Consider the following 21,857-nt stretch of genomic DNA (forward strand, 5'->3'; position numbering starts at 1 on the left):
AATTAATCCTTGTATTAATTAATGTTTGTATTCTTATGAACCTCTTTCAGATTTATCCCTTTTGGGGATTATACTTTATTTTTTTCCAAGGGGGGGAGCGTGCAAGACCGGTGGCAATGGAGCGAGACTACGTGCTCCATTGCTGCTGCCGGAATAGTGCTTCCACCCATTCTGGGTCCTGCCCATCCCTACGTAGCGCAGTCTCCTGGAGTTCCGCATTCCCTGCAGGCTTTTCACAGCCACCTACCAACTCACCTCTGGAGGTGTCTGGAACTGGTTCTTCGTCATTCCGTTGCAGCTCCTGGGGAAGGAAGGAAAGGCCAAACTGTCCTCTGGAGAATCCTGTGGACGACAATGATCCCATTCTCCATTAAGGACACCAGTCCCTGCTGACTTGCGGCTGCTGCTGCTCCCTGACCCCATTTGAGCTGACATCTAATCCTGCAAATGAAGATACGGAGGCTAAATCCTAAGCTTTCTGCGCCCCAGTAAGATTGAGAAAGGACAGGGTGCATCAGGCCCTATGGGCCAACAGCAACCCTTAAGGTTAGGGCGATGCCTTCATTCCTGATGGGAGGGGGAGAAAGCTTTTGCAAGCCTTAAGCTTAGAAGGATATCTACCATAATTTCTCCCCCTCCGAGCAAGAGTCAAGGCATTGCCGAGACCCTAACGCTCACCCTCTGCCCCCCTGGCCAAAGGTTTCTTACCTCAGAGGGCTCTCGCTGCCAGATGGTATAGGTCGTCTCTCTGGGGGAAGAAAACGAAGGGGACAAAGATCAAAAGCAGCCATGGCCCATTTTGCAAAAGTGGCCATGTGGAGGCTCCAAGAGCCCTTCCAGGTGGCCTGCCAAGGGGTTTGGCCTGCCAGTGGGACTGCCCTGTGTCACCTGTCCTATGACACAAGCAGCAGCAGCAGAAGTAGAGACGCCTCCCCTCTGCACGTTTTTTCACCTACCCTGAACACTGGCTGCTTTCTCCATCTTGTGGCTCCTGAAATGAGAATGCAAATATTATATCTATTGCCATAATTTCTTGGCAGGATGTCTGCCATTATAGTAGGGAGGGGGTCTTACCAGTGGCCTTACCATTTCCTTAATGGACTCCACAATAGGGGAGAGCCCTGGAGTCCATTTGGTTGGGATCACCATCCTGGGGAGAGAACGAAGGGCCTGGCATTCAGGTAGGGCAACAACCAAGGACTGTCCAAACAGCCCAGCCACCAATATTGGATCCTAACAACATTCAAAATATTATTGCCCAATACTATATAACAGTGTATGGCTGCTTTTCAGCAAATGGCTGTTTTTCCACTCTACATGGTGATTACCTGAGCTTGCTCTAGTCACCCACAAAACCAGGCCCAGCCTCTGCTGAACCAGCCTTCTTTGCAACACAAATCTTTGGAGGATTAGAGGATCATAATTATTCAGATACCTCAGGTAATGAGAGCCAAGCCTCAGCAATGGAAGAGGCAGAGTGTCAGGATGAGGCCCTCTCTGCTGATGAAGCTTTACCAATAGAGCAGCCTACTCCTGCAGGCCTTTTTCCACCAGCCTTATTTAAATCACTTCTCCAGAAGGCTACGACTGCTTCTGGCCTGGCCACGCCTCCTATCACAGGAACTGGAAACAAAGCTTCTACTTCCATTCCATATATTGCTGAACAAGTCCAGGCAGTGGCCCTTATTCCAGGTCCTCAGCTGTTCATTGATAACATTCAGAAGCAGTTCACTGTTCCTGTGGCAGACTCAATACCTCCAACTTTTGACAAGAAGCATTTCAATGTAGCTCTTGAGCTAGCAAACTTGCTCAAGCCCCTAACTTATCACCTACAGTTAACAACAATGGCAAAAAAAAGATAGTAAAATGGGGCAAAACTCACTTAACAAATGTCTCACTTAACAGCTGAAAGTTTGGGTTCAATTCTGGTCATAGGTTGAGAACCACCTCTATAACTCATAGTAGCTTTCCTAGGGCTAAGATTCCAGGCTTTCCCTCCCATCTGTCCTTCCACTCCCAGCTCCCAAATTTCCAACTTCTCTTCCCTCCAAGAATATAAGCAGGAAGGAGGACCCCTGTGTTATTGATTGATGGTTATAAGAGCCAATCAGCATTCACTGAATTTGTGGGTAATAGGAAATGGCCTTTCCCAACACAAGGCCTCCAAATCAGGCCTGAGATGAGAGATGTTGAGATGTGGTCCATGCTGTTTGTCCTCCTGTAATTCCCCCCAGGATGAGACAGCCAGTGTTTTCAATGGTTTGCATCAGGGGTAGGTTCCAACTTCCCTCGCTGCTGGTTCTCATGGGTGCGCTTCGTGGGAGGGCCAGTTCTTCGTGGGCACACATGCACAGTAAGAAAAAAATCCCCTCCCCCCCAAAAAAACCCCAAAGCCAAAAAAACAAAAATGTGGCCTCCATATGCACAGTACAGGAACTTGGCTTCTGCACATGCTCAGGAGGAAAAACATTTTTAAAATGTGGTGGGAATTTTTTTTTATTTTTAAAGATGGTGGTGCCCATGGACCGGCACTGACCAATCCGGTTTTGTGACATTATCATGACGGCACCAGCGGGTGGCTACCGGTTCTTGTGAACCAGTACGAACTGGGAGAAACCCACCTCTGGTTTGTACACTTTTTGCAGTGAAGAGAGACACACAAACACAAAAGCCCATAATTAACTATGAGTAGGTTTATGATGGCGATAAAATACCAAGGCAAAACAAAGCAAGGCAACAGGAAGGAATTATTACACCGGATATTTCCATTTGGGAGCAAATTTTATTTATTTAGACTGGTCTATATCATATACGTGGCATATACATGGATATTCTAATTTTTCAAGTTTCACCTGCAGCATCACATGATGCTAGATTAGTTAGACCAGCTGGACATGCAAATCCAGATTCTCAATACAAAGTTATGGACTTTCTTAACTTAATTTTGATTTTTCATATTATATGGGCTTAGAAGTCAAAATCTTTTAAAAATCAGTTTCTCTGAAAATTTGATGGGCTTAAAAGACCATACATTTCATTAGGGGTTTAACATACATGTGGCTGCTCCATCTTATTCTTATTTATCTGAAAGTTCTAGGTTAACATTTGTTTTAAATTATTATAGATGTATAGACATTTGGTCCTACCTCAAGGCATTGTTTTAAACCAGGGGTCTCAAACTCAATTTACCTGGGGGCCGCTGGAGGTAGAGTCTGGGTGAGGCTGGGCCACATCAGGTTTCCCCCCAAAAAAGCTCTTACAAAAACATTCCAATGTTATCAAAAGTCTTTATTTTTTCATCTTATTTTATGTTTAAAAATAAAAATAAATTAACAAATTCATAAGAAAAATAAAAATAAATCAGTAATAAATAAATAAAAATGAAAATGATAATAATAATAACAACAACAACAATAATAATAATACAGCAGATATAGAAGACTGAAGAAACCACATATACTGAAGTTGCTGACTAGAGAAATGTAATTAGTATTATTGAGCTTCAAATGTCTGTATTAATAGTTCTTTAACATTTAACTTTCTGAACATGAATGGAACATTGAACATGAACTGTTTTGAACGTGGCTTCTTCTCCCTACTTCTTGCTGCTAGAGATCTGGCAGCTCTTACTCTTGCATAGCCAAGCCACATTTGGTTTAAGGGAGGAAGCAGTTGAGATCCTCCATAGGGCTTGAAGATGCTCATCAGTAAGTCTGGACCTGTACTTGGATTTGTTAAATCAGAAGCTGGAGGCCGAGGAAGGTTAACAGCTCTTTATTGGCAATCAGGAACAGTTGAAGTGACCAGCTCGCAGGTAGGAAGTGACTGCTGGCTACCGGCTAAAGCTGCGCCTTATATACCTTGCTGGCGTGGGGAAAACAGCCGTGAGTTACTCTTTTTTAAACTTTCGCGCCAAGGTTTCCCTTGGCCGCGACTTAAGCCAATCAGCGGTTACCTTTATTTAAAAGTACAAACATAACACCCTTCCCCCCATAGCTTGAACAATCTGTCAATCATTTAGATATGTGACGTAGTCTTGTAGCCTGATTGGTGGCTTGCCGACTCGCCCAGACCTGCGCAGTTCAGTTTGCAGGGAGTTGTCCTCCTGGTCGGCTGGCTCCTGTGCTGCTCCGTCCTGGTAAAGATTGTCTTGCCCTATGGACGTAGAAGTGGCCTTTCCAACGCCAGCCGCCAGGGTTCCAGGGCAGCCGCCGCTGGATGCCAGAAGAGGATGCGCTGAGTAGTCTGGTTGGTTTTGGTAATTCCCATGTGTTTGATCTACGGGAAAAATGTCATTGTTACTTTGTGTTAACTCACTTGGATGTCGTTTTCTGATTTGGTCTATGTGTCTGCGCCAGATTTTCCCATTGGCTGGTTGGATCGTGTATGATTTGGGGCCGGTTTTGGATTCAATTGTCCCCTCTCTCCAGTGGAGATTTGAGTCAAAGTCTTTTGCATAGACTGGGTCGCCCATTTTAAAAGTCCGTTCTGGTTCCGTTGTATGCTTATCTTTCCTTTCGGAATACTCTGGGTGAATTCTGTCCAGCTGGGAACGGAGTTTCCTCCCCATGAGAACTGGACTTTTGTTTGTGCTGGCCGACGGGGTGATGTCCTGGACTAATAGGAATTCGCCCAGCTGCTGTTGCCATTCTCCAGGTGCTGACCGGTGCAGGGCTTCTTTTGTGAACCTCACCATGCGTTCAAACCGGCCACTAGCGGCCGGGAAATGGGGAGATATTAATGCATGTCGGATCCCCCTTTCGGCCAGGAAGACCTCCATTTGCCTGGAGGTTAGTTGTGGACCGTTGTCTGAGACGAGCACATCCGGCAGTCCATGTGTTAAGAAAAGTCTCCGCAGCCCCTTTATTGTAGCTGCTGTTGTAGTTGAGGTCATTAAGACAATCTCCAGCCGCTTGGAGTATGCATCGACCACAATGAGGAATGATTGTCCCGCTAGAGGTCCTGCGAAGTCTATGTGTATGCGGGACCATGGTCCCTTTGGTGTCTCCCACTCCGTTGGTTTGGTCTTTGGTGGGTCTGGGCGAGTTTGTTGGCATGGGTGACATGTGGCTACCCAGGTTTCTATGTCCTGGTCTAAACCTGGCCACCAAAGGTGGCTCCTGGCTAGGCTTTCATCTTTACCATGCCTAGGTGACCCTGGTGTAACAATTTCAATGCTTTCTTCTGCAGCTGTTTAGGAATTACCACCCTGTCACCCCACAATATGCAATCTCTTAATACATTTAATTCAGTTTGTCTGTTCTTGAATACCTGACATGTCTCTTTTGGAATTTTCCCCGGCCACCCTTTAAGTACCCATTGTTTTACTCGGGATAACAAGGGGTCTATTTCTGTCTCTCTGGCTATTTCCGCTGCCGTTATTAATGGTTTTCTTGCATTTCTATCAGCAATACATTGGACGCTGGGGCTGGGTCGTGTACTAATTCTGCCTGAGGACACCTACTTAACACGTCTGCGTGCCCAATTTCCTTCCCCCTCCCTGTGCTTAAGTACATAACTATAAGCAGCTAAAAAGATCGTCCAACGGGTCATTCTCGGAGACAGAAATGTGGGGGTCTGCTTATCTCCTGCTAAAATGCCTAACAATGGCTTGTGGTCCGTAATCAATGTAAAATGGTGGCCAAACAAATATCCATGGAAGCGTTTAACGCCTGCAACTAAAGCTAATGCCTCCTTATCTAATTGAGAGTAATTCCTTTCTGCAGGTGAAAGGGTTTTAGAATAAAACGCAAATGGGGCATCTGCGCGGGGAAAACAGACGCCAGTTCCTCTTTTTTAAACTTTCGCAACAAGGTTTCCCTTGGCCGCGACTTAAGCCAATCAGCGGTTACCTTTATTTAAAAGTACAAACATAACAGGATTTATTGAAGTTCAAGGTAGAGAAGAGCTTTTCGCACAAGTATGTGCTCCCAAAAAGACACATGGTCCACTTGAACATTCGGGAAAGCTCAGGGAAGCTGGGGGGGCAATTCTGTCAAAAATTGCCCGAGCTTGTCTCCTTTTCCACTCACTTCCCTGAACTTGGCTTTGAGTTCAGAGTTGCACTGCAGGTCAATGAGCACCATTTGAAGCACAGGAGGGGTATCCTGCACATCAAAGGAGAAGGGGTTCCCAAACATTTGAAATGTTGCTCTGTGCGTCGTGAAGTCTGCAAATCTGTGATCAAATTCCTCCTGTAGCTTCAAAATGACATCCACATACTCCTCACCACTGAATGGTGTGCCTGCATCTATGAGTGCCTTGCATGCTGGGAAATGGCAAATGTTTGTCTGAGAAAGCTGGGCTTTCCATAACATACGTTTTGTAGAAAATGCTCTCACATTGTCATAGGCAGCACTGACCAGTTGCCCCTGGCCTTGTAACTTTTTGTTCAGTACAGTAAGCTCATGTATTGATATCAGCAAAAAAAGCTAAGTCCATAAGCCATTTTGTATCACTTAGCGCAGGAATAGCAATCCCATCTTTCTCCACTTCCGCTCTCAACTCAATAAATCTCTTCAATATGTTTCCCCTGCTGAGCCAACGTACCTCGGTGAAGTAGAGCACATCCCCATATTCTGATTCCATTTCCTCTAAAGAAGCCTGAAACCTGTGCTTTAAGCCCCTGGATCTGATACTCCTCAGCATGTTTAGTTGTGTAATGACATTTCAAATTGTATTCTTTGTGCAAATAAGACACGTGCTCATCACCAACCTTTTTTCTTCACTGCAGGCTTTAAAAAAGACATGTTTAGGGCTGTCTTATATATAATTGCTCCCCGGAGGCGGAGTAAAGACGCTGAGACATATATTGTGGATTAATTAAGGGTCATTTATTAATTAGCATAAATTTAAATAACTTTAAATAAATTTAAATACGTAACTTTGAATATTTAATTCAAAACAAACTAAGGACCTGCAGAGCCAAACTAGCGGGGCGGAAATTCCTAAATAACTAAATGCGCCGCACCCCCTAACCAATCCAGTCCGCACCGTCAGTGTGGAATAGGCGAAAAAACGGCCGCCTCTAAAGGGGAGGCCGCAAAAAATTCCTATTCGGCCCCAAAGGCGACCTCCTTATGACACACTGTTGATAGCGGAGGGTGGGCGGGTGTTCGCTCCGATTGCCACAATGCGGAGGTCCCTTCCGGATCGCCCTTAAATTATTAGTTTTGCTTTGCAGAGTCACTTAAAAACAAAACAGAAAGACCAACTTTAAACTACATTTCGGGGGGTGGGTGGGTAGGAAAGCAACTCAAGGCATTGATCCCTGAAGAGGGTAGAATACATATCTCTAATTCCTGGAGGAGGCGCTCCAAGCTGTCCGGGGTGTTTCCCTCCAGGCTGCCCAAATTCGCCGGACTGTTCTCTGGAGAATCCTGTGGACGACAATCATCGCATTCTAAATTACCAATCTCATTACTAGGAAGAATTGCCACAATAAAAATGACCATATTACCCAAATTTATATATTACTTCCAAACAATCCCAATTAAATTAGAAGGAACCTTTGTAAAAAAAAATTAGACAAATTAATATCCAAATTTATATGGCAAAAAAAGAGACCAGAATTAGACTTAAATGGACACAAGATAGCCCTATGCAAGGCGGACTTGGCTTACCCGACTTCAAACTCTATTACCGAGCAGCAGCCCTAACATGGGTTAAAGAGTGGATACAACTTCAAAATACGAGACTACTAGCTTTGGAAGGACATGATATCCAGTCCGGATGGCACAGTTTCATTTGGGACAGCAAATCTACTACACACTCATATTTTAAACACCATCTGATAAGGAAGTCATTAATAGACAACTGGAACTTAATTAGGAAGCAACATTATTTTAAAATACCACTATGGTTCTCAAGCATAGAAGCAATAATTTACCCAAACACTATAAGTCGACAAAAACTATTAAACTATCCACACTTATTAGATAAAGACTCAAAATTAAAAACACGAACACAGCTAAATGAAGAAGGAATAAAAGTGGATTGGTGGTGTTATCACCAAATATCATCTAGATTCCATGTAGACATAAAGAAATATGGAATACAGAAAAACTACACTCCATTAGATAAAATCTTATTAGGGCCCCACAAGAAATCAATTGCAAACATTTACAAAATACTCCAAGAACACCAAAACGTGGAAGAAATAGTAAAAGGGAATATGATTGCTTGGGCAAAGAATATAGGTCACACAATACAATTGGACCAATGGGAAAAAATATGGCATACCAATTACAAAATCACAAAATCCACCGCATACAAAGAAAATGCAATAAAAATGTTTTATAGGTGGCATATGCCCCCTGAAAGGCTAGCAAAAATGTACACCAACCTCAAGCCTAACTGTTGGAAGTGTGGTGAGAAACAAGGTTCATATTTTCATATGTGGTGGACCTGCAGACAAGTTAAAGGAATCTGGCACAAACTTCAGAAATGGATAAAGGAAATAACTAAGATTGAACTAGAAATGAAACCTGACATATTTTTGCTTGGCATTATTGAAAATCAGATGAATAAAGAACATTATTACCTAATACAACATCTAATAACATCAACGAGAATAGCTATCGCACAATTTTGGAAGAATGAAAACATGCCAAATGAAAGGAATTTAATAAAAAAAAATGTTAGATTGTGCTGAAGCAGATAAACTAACAATGGAACTAAAAGAAAAAGAAAAAACAAAATACTACCAAATATGGGAAGAATTCTACATTTGGTTAAATAAAAGAACACCCCTTTATATTGCTGCGAGATAAAGTAACAACTTAAAGAACAATCTTTTTTTTAAAAGTCAATATAGTTTTTTGCTTGGTTTATTTGATAAGAACTTACGACATAAGAATTCAACTATAACAACATACAACTCAAACCACTGGTCTTAACACCGCCAAGAATTTTTTTTTAAAAAAAAGAGAGGACGCTGTCAACAGTCTCTACTACAGGAGAAGAGAAGAAATATATCTCTTGCTTGTTTTTTCTGTTCTCTGTATTTTATGTAAATGCACTGTTTGTCGTTATTGTCTTATTATATATACAGTGGTACCTCAGTACTCGACCACAATTCATTCCAAAAGTGTGGTCGAGAACCGATTTGGTCGAGTACCGAATTTATTTATCCCATAGGAAATAATGGAAATGGATTTAATTGGTTCCCAGCCCCTGTTAACTCTCTGAGAACCAATTAAATCTATTTTCTTTATTTCCAATGGGATAAATAAATTCGGTACTCCAAGCTGCAGGAAGGGTGGGGGCTGCTGCAATCCCAATGAACAAAATTTTCTCTGGCTGTTTGGTATCCGAATTTTTGTTCAGATACTGAAGCAAATTTTTGCCGAAAATTTTGTTTGTTATCCGATATGTACGAGAACCAAAGCGTTCGAGTACCGAGGTACCACTGTATGTAAATCAAAATTATTTTAAAAAATAAAAAAACGAATACATACCTCTAATTCCTGGATGAGGCGCTCCAAGCTGTCCGGGGTGTCTTCCTCCAGGCTGCCCAAATCGGCCAAACTGTCCTGAGAATCCTGTGGACGACAATAATCCCATTCTCCATTAAGGACACCAGTCCCTGCTGATTTGTGGCAAAGGAGCCATTGGCACCAGAGCTTGGGGGCATGTGTCTAACCTAAGTCCCTTCTCCCAAGGGCCGGGTGTCCCTCTGCTCCGCTGTCCAGAGCGCTCCAGCACAGCTCGGTCAGGTTAGGAGAACTAACTAGGGGGACTCCACCCCTCCCCAACTGAGAAGACTTTGTCTTACTTACCCAAGGGCTGGAGGATCCCAAAAATGAGGCCAGGTCCAGGCTGCTCCCTGACCCCATTTGAGCTGTCATCCAATCCAGCAAATGAAGATACGGAGGCTAAATCCTAAGCTTTCTGCGTCCCAGTAAGATTGAGAAAGGACAGGGTGCATCAGGCCCTATGGGCCAACAGCAAGCCTTAAGGTTAGGGCGATGCCTTCAGTCCTGATGGGAGGGGGAGAAAGCTTTTGCAAGCCTTAAGCTTAGAAGGATATCTACCATAATTACTCCCCCTCCCATCAGGAGTCAAGGCATCGCTGAAACCCTAACGCTAACCCTCTGCCCCCCTGCCAAAGGTTTCTTACCTCCGAGGGCTCTTGACGCCAGATGGTACAGGTCGTCTCTCCGGGGGAAGAAAACAAAGGGGACAAAGATCAAAAGCAGCCATGGCCCATTTTGCAAAAGTGACCATGTGGAGGCTCCCAGAGCCCTTCCAGCTGGCCTGCCAAGGGGTTTGGCCTGCCAGTGGGACTGCCCTGTGTCATCTGTCCTTTGACACAAGCAGCAGCAGCAGAAGCAGAGACGCCTCCCCTCTGCACGTTTTTTTACCTACCCTGAACCCTGGCTGTTTTGTCCATCTTGTGGCTCCTGAAATAAGAAGGCAAATATTATATCTATTGGCATAATTTCTTGGCAGGATGTCTGGGAGGGGGTCTTACCAGTGGCCTTACCAGTTCCTTAATAGAGGAGAGCCCTGGAGTCCACCTTCTGGGGATCTCCATCCTGGGGAGAGAACTAAGGGCATGAGTCATTCTTCTGTTAGCCAAAGTAGAGGCAGAGGGTAGAGATGCCTCCCCTCTTGTAAACCTTAGTCCTAGCCACCTTCTTGGGGGCTTCAGAGTCCCTCAGATGAGAGGACACTCACCCCACGAAGGCCAGGTCCCTGCCAGACTTCGATGTATTTGGGGTCTTGGCAGCCCCAGCCATCGATACCTGCAAGTAAAAAAAAATCCAAAGAGCTCTTCTTCAGTTTTCTAGGCTGGCCAAGTTCCCCCCAGTGGGATTTGCACCCTTCCCCCACCCAGATTCGAGGAGTGGCCACCCACTGGCCACGTTACAGAAGCGTACTTACCCCAGGAGGTGTCTCTTCTCCTCCTCTTCCTCCTCCTTCAGTCATGCCCAAAAGAAGAAGGTGGCATGTCAAAAACATCCATCTCTAGCTGAGCCTCTCCTTTCTCATCCTGGCCTGTCAGCCTGCCCATCTTTTTGCCCCTGAAGGCCCCTCTGCACAGAAAGTCATTTTGGGGAGAGGATCTTACAGACTCTGCAGACCTTCAGCGGTGCCTAGGGATGGGCAGCAACCACTTTCAGCTGGAAAACTCCCTCATTGTCCAGGTTTACTGCCTTATAAATAAAGTACAGGCTGGAGTGGGAGCGCTGGAGGTGATTGCTTTTTTTCCACAGTTGTCCATGAGAGGCAGAGAATTGCAAAGCAACAGCCATCCCCCTCACAGGCCCATCCAAACGGAGAGGCTGCCATTGTCCAAGTTTATTTCCCTCCTGACCCTCGCCTGCCACCGCCGCTCTCCTACAGCCGCTCATGGACAACTGCGCTCGGCGAGCCGCTGGGAATTTGGAAACACCAGGGATTTGGTGGCACCTTTTAAATAAAGTAAATAAAATCCTGATTTTCCTTTCTCTCGACTGCCCAGAGTGAATAAAACATTTCGCTTCTCAGGGTGCTGGGAGGAGGATTCTTCTCCCGCTGCTACTAATCCATTTGAACACTTTTAATTATTCAATTTTTTCTAGTTTTTTGTTACAATGCTTATAAACTCTTAGTTCTCGTTATAATCCATAGAACTATTTCTTTTTTTAATGGTAATTTCATTTAAGATTACAATTTTACAACAAAGTAACAAATCAATATGTTTTACAGAACTGAAGAAGTTTCCTTCAATCCTTACTGAAAGAAGTTACTAAGGACAAACTTTAAGGAATAAATAGCGAAAGAGTATTGAATTTTTGATTTTAAAAAGTTTCAAATGGCTATGGGTTCAGATAAATTTGAAATAACATTTTGGAGTTAATTATAAAGACCCATTCTCATAGGAAAATATAATTTTGAATTATTTAAAAAATAAAAAAATAAAAAAGTCTAAAATTTGGGCATTAAAGGAAAATAGATGAAATATTACAATTATAAAAAATCACTCACCCTCAAATTATAAATATAGAATGAAGCAAAATATTTTAACATTGCACATACTAAAAATATTTTGAACAATGAACCTAGAAATTAACTTTAAGAGTTTCTTCCTCTACAGATACACTACTTTGTAAATTGTTACTTTGTTGCAAATTGTAATCTTAAATGAAATTACCATTAAAAAAAGAAATAGTTCTACGGTTTATAATGAGAACTAAGAGTTTATAAGCATTGTAAGAAAAAAACTAGAAAAAATTGAATAATTAAAAGTGTTCAAATGGATTAGTAGCAATTCTTAAATATCTGATTGGCAAACAGATGGAAAAAAGTATAATTCAAAGATTCCTAACAACTGAAAAACCCTTAACTGGGTGCTGACTCTGGCTTCATCCTGACCATCTGCACCCTCACGCAATGTCCTTAGGACAGTGGTTCCCAACCTGTCTTTGACCATACCCCACCTAAGCATCTCTAAAATTGTGACCCCCCTGACAATCTGGTTCCCTTGGCAACAGGTAAACAATAGCCATTGTCTATGTCTACACAAGTAGGGCAGCTCACCTGGGTCTAGGGGAGGCCAGTGGCTGACTCTTTTGGTGACCTTTGGCCTCTGCATTTCCTGTGGGTAGTTGTCTGTTCATGAACAACAGGGAAGTACCATCATTGTGGCACAAAGCACAGAGGGCATCATGGCATCCTAGGGCGGAATCGACTTTTAGTCCAACTCTCTCTCTCCACTTATATTATGAGTTATGGGGGCTGCGTATCCCTACATCTATGGTTACATAATTGCAATTAGATGCTCGGCAATTGCCTTACATTTGTCACTGTTTGCATCCTTCTGGAATCCATGTGATGCCTCGATTTAGGACTGCAACAACTTACAAATGTTCAATTGCAGTCTTAAGTTGAGGATTACTGTTATTGATAATGGGACTTCACATTAGAGAGATTCTGTACTGAAATACATTCACTGCCCTAATATATATAGAGAGACAGTTCTTCTTTCCTCAGGAATGGACTTGGTAGTAGCAAATATATTCTATTTTAAATTTCCAAATATACACTAGGAACACGGTGATAACAACAATAATATAGGTAATTTTGAATTAGTTTGAACGCCAGTGTGCATGTTGGTGAGTTGAAAGTTCCTAGTCTCGGTGTCCGGTTCCTGTGTGTGCGTCCTCTCCTTGGTTTTGCCGTGGGAGAGTTAAGAGCTGGGAGCCTCGATCAGCTAGGGCTCGGAAGATGGCGGCCCCTGTGGAGCGAGTGAACTTGACAGCCAGGCAGACCAAGACGCCGAGCAGCTGTGCGGTGGGTGCGCTCGGCGCTGGAGGAGACCTGGCGGACGGAGGACCGACCATTGCGAAGGGAGAGAGGAGATTGAAAGGAGACCAAGGGAGGAGGACTGGTAGATCAAGGTCTGATGGTGGGAGAGTTTTACAGACATGGATGCCCCCCTCCCTAGTCTGGGGGGGAGGGAGAGAGATGCTGAATGATCCTTGACTTTTGAATAACCTCTGCCCCTGAGAACTTGGCACTTTGAGAAAATTGGCACTTTTGAGGAACTTGGCACTTTGAAAAACTTGGCACTTTGAAAAACTTGACATTTTGGGAAACTTGGCACTTTGAGAACTTAGCACTTTTATTAGTTGCTGCTGACCGTATTTCCTAATCGAATTGAATTATTCATTATTACCTATGTTGTATTTTTATTGTTATTTTTAGTTAGTTTTAATAGTGTTTTTAATATTAATATCGTTCTTAATTGCTATTTTTATACTGCTATCAATTTAATTGCTTTTTTAACATAATTGGGGTTTTATATAATGGGTGACTGGGGTACATATACGTGTGGGTATGAATGGAATGATTGGTATGATTGGGGGGGTCGGGGTGGGTGGGGATATGGTATGGATGAGTTGATTGACAGTAGTGCGAATGACAGATTTGGCCCACCTGACGCCCGGGAGACAGGGGAGGGAGGGACACCGATCTCTGGGGTGGCAGAGGGTCGGAATATTTCAGTGTTGCTGGGGAGAGGCAGATATGGCGGGGGCCACAGAGCTAGCCGTTCCAGGGGAACGAGGGACCGTTGCTTAATAACGGTCCCTTGTTCCAACTCTGTGAGCCCAATCCTGGGTACTTGTGATGAGTGTAACTCTGGCCCTGGACTCAGGTTGCTGCTGCTTAATGCCAGGTCGGTGGTAAATAAAGCTCTCCTCATCCGGGATTTGATCCTGGATGAGGAGGCCGACCTGGCATGTATCACTGAAACCTGGCTGGGCCCAGAGGGAGGTGTTCCTCTCTCTGAAATTTGCCCAGCTGGGTTTCAGATATGGCATCAACCTCGACCCCAGGGAAGGGGGGGAGGAGTGGCTATTATAGCCAGGGAGAGCCTTTGCCTACGTGGACTCATTGCTCCGGAAATTGCGGGTTGCGAGTCACTCTTTATGAGGTTGGACTTAGGGGTTCAGGTGGGCTTATTTCTCACGTACCTACCTCCCAGCTGCGTGTCAAAAGCCCTGCCTGTGCTACTCGAGGAGGTAGCCGGGTTGGCGGTGGAGTTCCCCAGACTTATTGTCTTGGGGGACTTCAACCTGCCGTCACTCGGCGAAACCTCGGGGTTGGCACAGGAGTTCATGGCCACCATGACAGCCATGGACCTGACTCAAGTAGTACGGAGTCCGACTCATGAGGGGGGGCATGCACCTGACATGGTATTCCTTTCCGAGCAATTGAGCAATGGTCTGAGACTAAGGGGCTTAGAAGCAGTGCCTTTGTCATGGTCAGACCATTTTCTACTAAGGCTTGACTTCCTGGCTCCAATCCTTCCCCGCAGGGAGGCGGAACCAATGAAGATGTTCCGCCCCAGACGCCTAATGGATCCAGAGGGTTTCCAGACGGCGCTTGGGGTTATTCCAGAGGCACTCATCCACAGTTCGGCGGAGTCTCTTGCGGAGGCCTGGAATACGGCTGCTGCGGAGGCTCTCGACCGGATTGCGCCTTTGCGACCTCTCCGTGGCGCTAGACCCCGTAGAGCCCCATGGTTCAACGAGGAGCTCCGGGAGTTGAAACGCCAAAAGAGACGTCTAGAGAAGCGATGGAGGAAGAGTAGGTCTGAATCTGATCGAACACTTGTAAGAGCTTTTATTAAGACTTACAAAGTGGCGCTCAAGGCGGCAAGATGCGCGTACCATGCCGCCTTGATTGCATCAGCGGAATCCCGCCCGGCCGCTCTGTTTAGGGTGACCCGCTCCCTTCTTAACCAGGGGGGAGTTGGGGAGCCCTTGCAGAGTAGTGCCGAGGAGTTTAACACATTTTTCGCTGATAAAGTCGCTCAGATCCGGGCCGACCTCGACTCCAATTGTAAAACAGAGTCGACTGACAACGAGTCATTCGAGGTGACTGGGGCACGTACTTGTCCACCTGTCTGGGAAGAGTTTGATCTGGTGACACCTGATGAAGTGGACAAGGCCATTGGAGCTGTGAGTTCCGCCACCTGTTTACTGGATCCGTGTCCCTCCTGGTTGGTCTCGGCCAGCAGGGAGGTGACACGGAGCTGGGCCCAGGAGATTACCAACGCTTCCTTGGGGAGGGGAGTTTTTCCATCACTCTATAAAGAAGCGCTTGTGCGCCCCCTCCTCAAGAAGCCTTCCCTGGACCCAGCAGTACTCAACAACTACCGTCCAGTCTCCAACCTTCCCTTCATGGGGAAGGTTGTCGAGAAGGTGGTGGCACTCCAGCTCCAGCGGTCCTTGGAAGAAGCCGATTATCTAGGTCCCCAGCAGTCGGGCTTCAGGCCCGGTTACAGCACGGAAACCGCTTTGGTCGCGTTGATGGATGATCTCTGGCGGGCCCGGGACAGGGGTTTATCCTCTGTCCTGGTACTCCTCGATCTCTCAGCGGCTTTCGATACCATCGACCATGGTATCCTTCTGCACCGGTTGGAGGGGTTGGGGGTGGGAGGCACTGTGCTTCAGTGGTTCTCCTCCTACCTCTCTGGCCGGTCACAGTCGGTGTTAGTGGGGGGTCAGAGGTCGACTCCGAGGTCTCTCCCTTGTGGGGTGCCTCAGGGGTCGGTCCTCTCCCCCTTGCTATTTAACATCTACATGAAACCGCTGGGTGAGATCATCCAAGGACATGGGGTGAGGTATCATCAATATGCCGATGATACCCAGCTTTACATCTCCACCCCATGCCCAGTCAACGAAGCGGTGGAAGTGATGTGCCGGTGCCTGGAGGCTGTTGGGGCCTGGATGGGTGTCAACAGACTCAAGCTCAACCCGGATAAGACGGAGTGGCTGTGGGTTTTACCTCCCAAGGACAATCCCATCTGTCCGTCCATTACCCTGGGGGGGGAATCATTGACCCCCTCAGAGAGGGTCCGCAACTTGGGCGTCCTCCTCGATCCACAGCTCACATTAGAGAACCACCTTTCAGCTGTGGCGAGGGGGGCGTTTGCCCAGGTTCGCCTGGTGCACCAGTTGCGGCCCTATCTGGACCGGGACTCATTACTCACAGTCACTCATGCCTTCATCACCTCGAGGTTCGACTACTGTAATGCTCTCTACATGGGGCTACCTTTGAAAAGTGTTCGGAAACTTCAGATCGTGCAGAATGCAGCTGCGAGAGCAGTCATGGGCTTACCCAGGTATGCCCATGTTTCACCATCACTCCGCAGTCTGCATTGGCTGCCGATCAGTTTCCGGTCACAATTCAAAGTGTTGGTTATGACCTTTAAAGCCCTTCATGGCACTGGACCAGAATATCTCCGAGACCGCCTTCTGCCGCACGAATCCCAGCGACCGATTCGGTCCCACAGAGTGGGCCTCCTCCGGGTCCCGTCAACTAAACAATGCCGGTTGGCGGGCCCGAGGGGGAGAGCCTTCTCTGTGGCGGCACCGGCCCTCTGGAACCAACTCCCCCCGGAGATCAGAACTGCCCCTACTCTTCCTGCCTTCCGTAAACTCCTCAAAACCCACCTTTGCCGTCAGGCATGGGGAAACTAAACATCTCCCCTGGGCACGTTGAAGTTATATATGGTATGCCTGTATGTGTGTATGTTAGTATAGGGGATTTTCTTAAACTCATAATATTTTAATTAATTGGATTGTATTGGATTGTTTTTCACTTGTTGTGAGCCGCCCCGAGTCTTCGGAGAGGGGCGGCATACAAATCCAAATAATAAATAAATAAATAAATAAATAAAAATAAAAATAGACACCCAGTTCAAAGTAACCAGTTTCCCAACTTGTACAAAATCAGATACAATGAAATATGAAAGCACACGCTTCACGGAAACTGAACAATTTCTGACTTTCTTTTAAATCCAATTTTGCATTTTTGGTTCTAAAATATCCATTGTATCATATCGCTATAGTTTTTATTCTTCCTGTAATGGGAGAATTCAAAATATTGGAAACAGGATTAGGTAGACATAGGACAAGTAGTCATTAGGCTTCATTTAGAGTTCATTTAGTGACTGTTGAAAGTTACAATGGCACTGAAAATAGGAACTTATGACCACTTTTCAAACTTATGACCTTTGTATCAATCCCTTGATCATGTAATCAAATTGAGATGTTTGGCAATTGGTTCATACTTATGACCACTGCTGTCTCCCAAGTTCATATAAAGCCCTTCATGGCATAGGAGCAGATTATCTCCGAGACCGCCTTCTGCCGCACGAATCCCAGCGACCGGTGAGATCCCACAGAGTTGGCCTCCTTAGGATCCCGTTAACCAAACCATGTCGGCTGGTGGGACCTAGGGGAAGAGTCTTCTCTGTGGGAGCCCCGACCCTCTAGAATCAGCTCCCCCCAGAGATTCTCACTGCCTCCACCCTCCTTGCCTTCCAAAAGAGCTTAAAAACTCATCTTTGCCGCCAGGCTTGGGACATTTACATCTTCCCCCTGATCAATGAATGTTTCAAGTATGAGTGTTGAATAATTGGTTTGATAGGTTTTACTTTCTTTTAATAGAATTTAATGGTTGTTTTTAATGTAGTATTAATTGGATTTATATGATTGTTCTGGTTTTTGTAAATGCTGTGAGCTGCCTCGAGTCCTCGGAGAGGGGCGGCATACAAATCCAATTAAATAAATAAATAAATAAATCTGATCATCTACTGCAACCGTTTGAAAAGCAAAATCAATGCTGAAGCCAAATTCATTTAACGACCATGTTAATAACTTATCACATACAGTTAACAACAATGGCCAAAAAAAGGTAGTAAAATGTGTCAAAACTCACTTAACAAATGTCTCACTTAACAGCTGAAAGTTTGGGATCAATCCTGGTCATAAGTCGAGAACCATCTTTATAGCCCACAGACCAGCACTGACCAATCCGGTTTTGTGACATTATTGTAATGGCACCAGCGAGTGGCTACCGGTTCTTGTGAACTAGTCCGAAGTGGGAGAAACCCAGTTGGCGATAAAATACCAAGGCAAAACAAGGCAAGGCAACAGGAAGAAATGGTTACACCGGATATTTCTATTTGGGAGCAAATGTTATTTATTTAGCCTGCTCTGTGTCATATACATTTATTTATTTATTTATTTAGACTGGTCTATATCATATACATGGCATATACATGGACATTCTAATTTTTTAAGTTTCACCTGTAGCATCACACGATACTAGATTAGAGTTAGACCAGCTGGACATGCAAATCTAGATTCTCAATACAAAGTTATGGGCTTTCTTAACTTAATTTTGATTTTTCATATTATATGGGCTTAGTAGTCAAAATCTTTTCAAAACCAGTTTCTGTGAAAATTTGATGGGCTTAAAAGACCATACATTTAAAGACCATACATTTCATTAGGGGTTTAACGTAGATTTGCCTGCTCCATCTTATTCTTACTAATTGAAAGTTCTAGGTTCATACAGAGGGACCTAGGTGCTCAGTGAGGAGTTCAGAACTTTTTTGGACAGGCATTTAAACTAGGTAAAGGGGACAGAGATGTAACTGACGTGGATGATTTCTGTCCCTGATCAATGATGATAAATCAGTTGCTTGAAGTTTATGGAAAGAGAGCTGTAAATAAAATAGATGTACAGTGAACCCTCGATCATCGCGAGGGTTCCGTTCCAGGACCCCACGCGATGATCGATTTTTAGCGAAGTAGCGGTGCGGAAGTAAAAACACCATCTGCGCGTGCGCAGATGGTGTTTTTGCTTCCACTGCCGCCCGCCCTTCGCCCGCCCACCCCGTTGCTCGCACCTGGGGTGCGCGCGCGTTTGGGGACTCCCTAGATCCGCTCCCCAACTGGGGAGCGAATCTAGGGAGTCCCCACCCCGCGCGCGTTGCTGGGGAAAGCGCGCGCATTTGGGGACTCCCTAGATCCGCTCCCCAGCTGGGGAGCGGATCTAGGGAGTCCCCACCGCGCGCGCATTGCTGGGGAAAGCGCGCACGTTGCTGGGGAAAGCGCACGCGTTTGGGGACTCCCTAGATCCGCTCCCCAGCTGGGGAGCGGATCTAGGGAGTCCCCACCGCGCGCGCGTTGCTGGGGAAAGCGCGCGCGTTGCTGGGGAAAGCGCGCGCGTTTGGGGACTCCCTAGATCCGCTCCCCAGCTGGGGAGCGGATCTAGGGAGTCCCCAAACGCGCGCGCTTTCCCCAGCTGGGGAGCGGAGCTGGGATGTCCCCAAGCGCGTGCCGCCCGCCCGCCCACGCCGTTGCTCGCGCCGCCGCTGGGGTCTTACGGGGGCAAGAGGGGGAAGACCCAGGGAAGCCTCTGCCCGGCGGGGAAACTCCACCATCTATGCATGCGTGGAAGGGCACGCATGCGCAGATGGTGGAGTTTACTTCCTGGTTGAAAACTCGCGAAATAGCCCTTTCGCGATACTTGAACACGCGAAACTCAAGGGTTCACTGTAGTTGTTGATGATAAGGGGAAAACTAATAATGATAATAATGTTCTTAGGGTAATGTGCACGAATGCTCGAAGCTTGAGCAACAAGCTCTGTGAGTTAAGGGCCATAATTAGTGTTGGGCGAACCGAAATCGTAAAGTTCGGGTTCGTACCAAACTTTGCGAAATTCGGTATGCTGAACCCAAACCCGAACTTTTCCAAAGGTTCCGCAAAAGTTTGGGTTCAGGAGCATGCCGAGAAACGCCGCCGCCAGGCTGTCACCTTCCGAAACAGCAGGGGCGCTTCTCGCCATTCTCCCGAATGCCAAGTCCGGAAGTTCGGCAAAAGTTCGGGTTCAGGTTCAGGAGAATGCCAAGAAGCTCTACTAGCCAGCTGTCACCTTCCCAGAAGAGCCGGGGAGCTGTCGGCCAGTCAGGAGGTGCAAACGGAGGTGGGGAATCCCAATAGGGGATTCCAGGGGTGGAGGTTTGACGTCACGGAGACATCCTTCCTGGAGTCCCCGTTTCGGCCGGCCAGAAAGGACGTCTCCGTGACGTCAAAGCTCTGCCCCTGGAATCCCCTATTGGGATTTCCCACCTCCGTTTGCGCCTCTTGACCGGCCGACAGCTACCCGGCTCTTCTGGGCAGGTGAAAAATATTCTAGTCTGTGCAGTCAAAGCAAGCCTGTAGCTTTAACTTTGCCTGTTCAATTCCAGTCTTTACTGATTTAATTGTTGGTTTTGTGGCTTTAAATCTTTGTAAGCAGATAGAAAATGCATCATGCAATGATCAGAGTGGCTCACAGCTGCTCTTGGTTTTTAATGGAAATTGGGTTCTGGAAGGCTGACACCTAGAGTTAAAACCTAATGGGGGTAAAGATTTAGTCCAGTGTTGGCGAAACTTTTTTCATCCGGGTGCCAAAAGGATGCGCTTGCGGGTGATAGGGTGCGTATTTATTTATTATTTATTTATTATTTGGATTTGTATGCCGCCCCTCTCCGAAGACTCGGGGCGGCTCACAACAAGTGAAAAACAATCCAATACAATCCAATTAATTAAAATATTATAAGTTTAAGAAAATCCCCTGTACTAACATACACACATACAGACATACCATATATAACTTCAACGTGCCCAGGGGGAGATGTTTAGTTTCCCCATGCCTGACGGCAAAGGTGAGTTTTGAGGAGTTTACGGAAGGCAGGAAGAGTAGGGGCAGTTCTGATCTCCGGGGGGAGTTGGTTCCAGAGGGCCGGTGCCGCCACAGAGAAGGCTCTCCCCCTGGGGCCCGCCAACCGGCATTGTTTAGTTGACGGGACCCGGAGGAGGCCCACTCTGTGGGACCGAATCGGTCGCTGGGATTCGTGCGGCAGAAGGCGGTCTCGGAGATATTCTGGTCCAGTGCCATGAAGGGCTTTAAAGGTCATAACCAACACTTTGAATTGTGACCGGAAACTGATCGGCAGCCAATGCAGACTGCGGAGTGATGGTGAAACATGGGCATACCTGGGTAAGCCCATGACTGCTCTCGCAGCTGCATTCTGCACGATCTGAAGTTTCCAAACACTTTTCAAAGGTAGCCCCATGTAGAGAGCATTACAGTAGTCGAACCTCGAGGTGATGAGGGCATGAGTGACTGTGAGTAATGAGTCCCGGTCCAGATAGGGCCGCAACTGGTGCACCAGGCGAACCAGGGCAAACGCCCCCGTCGCCACAGCTGAAAGATGTTGTTCTAATGTGAGCTGTGGATCGAGGAGGACGCCCAAGTTGCGGACCCTCTCTGAGGGGGTCAATAATTCCCCCCCCAGGGTGATGGACGGACAGATGGGATTGTCCTTGGGAGGCAGAACCCACAGCCACTCCGTCTTATCCGGGTTGAGCTTGAGTCTGTTGACACCCATCCAGGCCCCAACAGCCTCCAGGCACCGGCACATCACTTCCACCGCTTCGTTGACTGGGCATGGGGTGGAGATGTAAAGCTGGGTATCATCCGCATATTGATGATACCTCACCCCATGTCCTTGGATGATCTC

Source organism: Erythrolamprus reginae, chromosome 2 (assembly GCF_031021105.1).
Source record: "Erythrolamprus reginae isolate rEryReg1 chromosome 2, rEryReg1.hap1, whole genome shotgun sequence".
Lineage (NCBI taxonomy): Eukaryota > Metazoa > Chordata > Lepidosauria > Squamata > Dipsadidae > Erythrolamprus > Erythrolamprus reginae.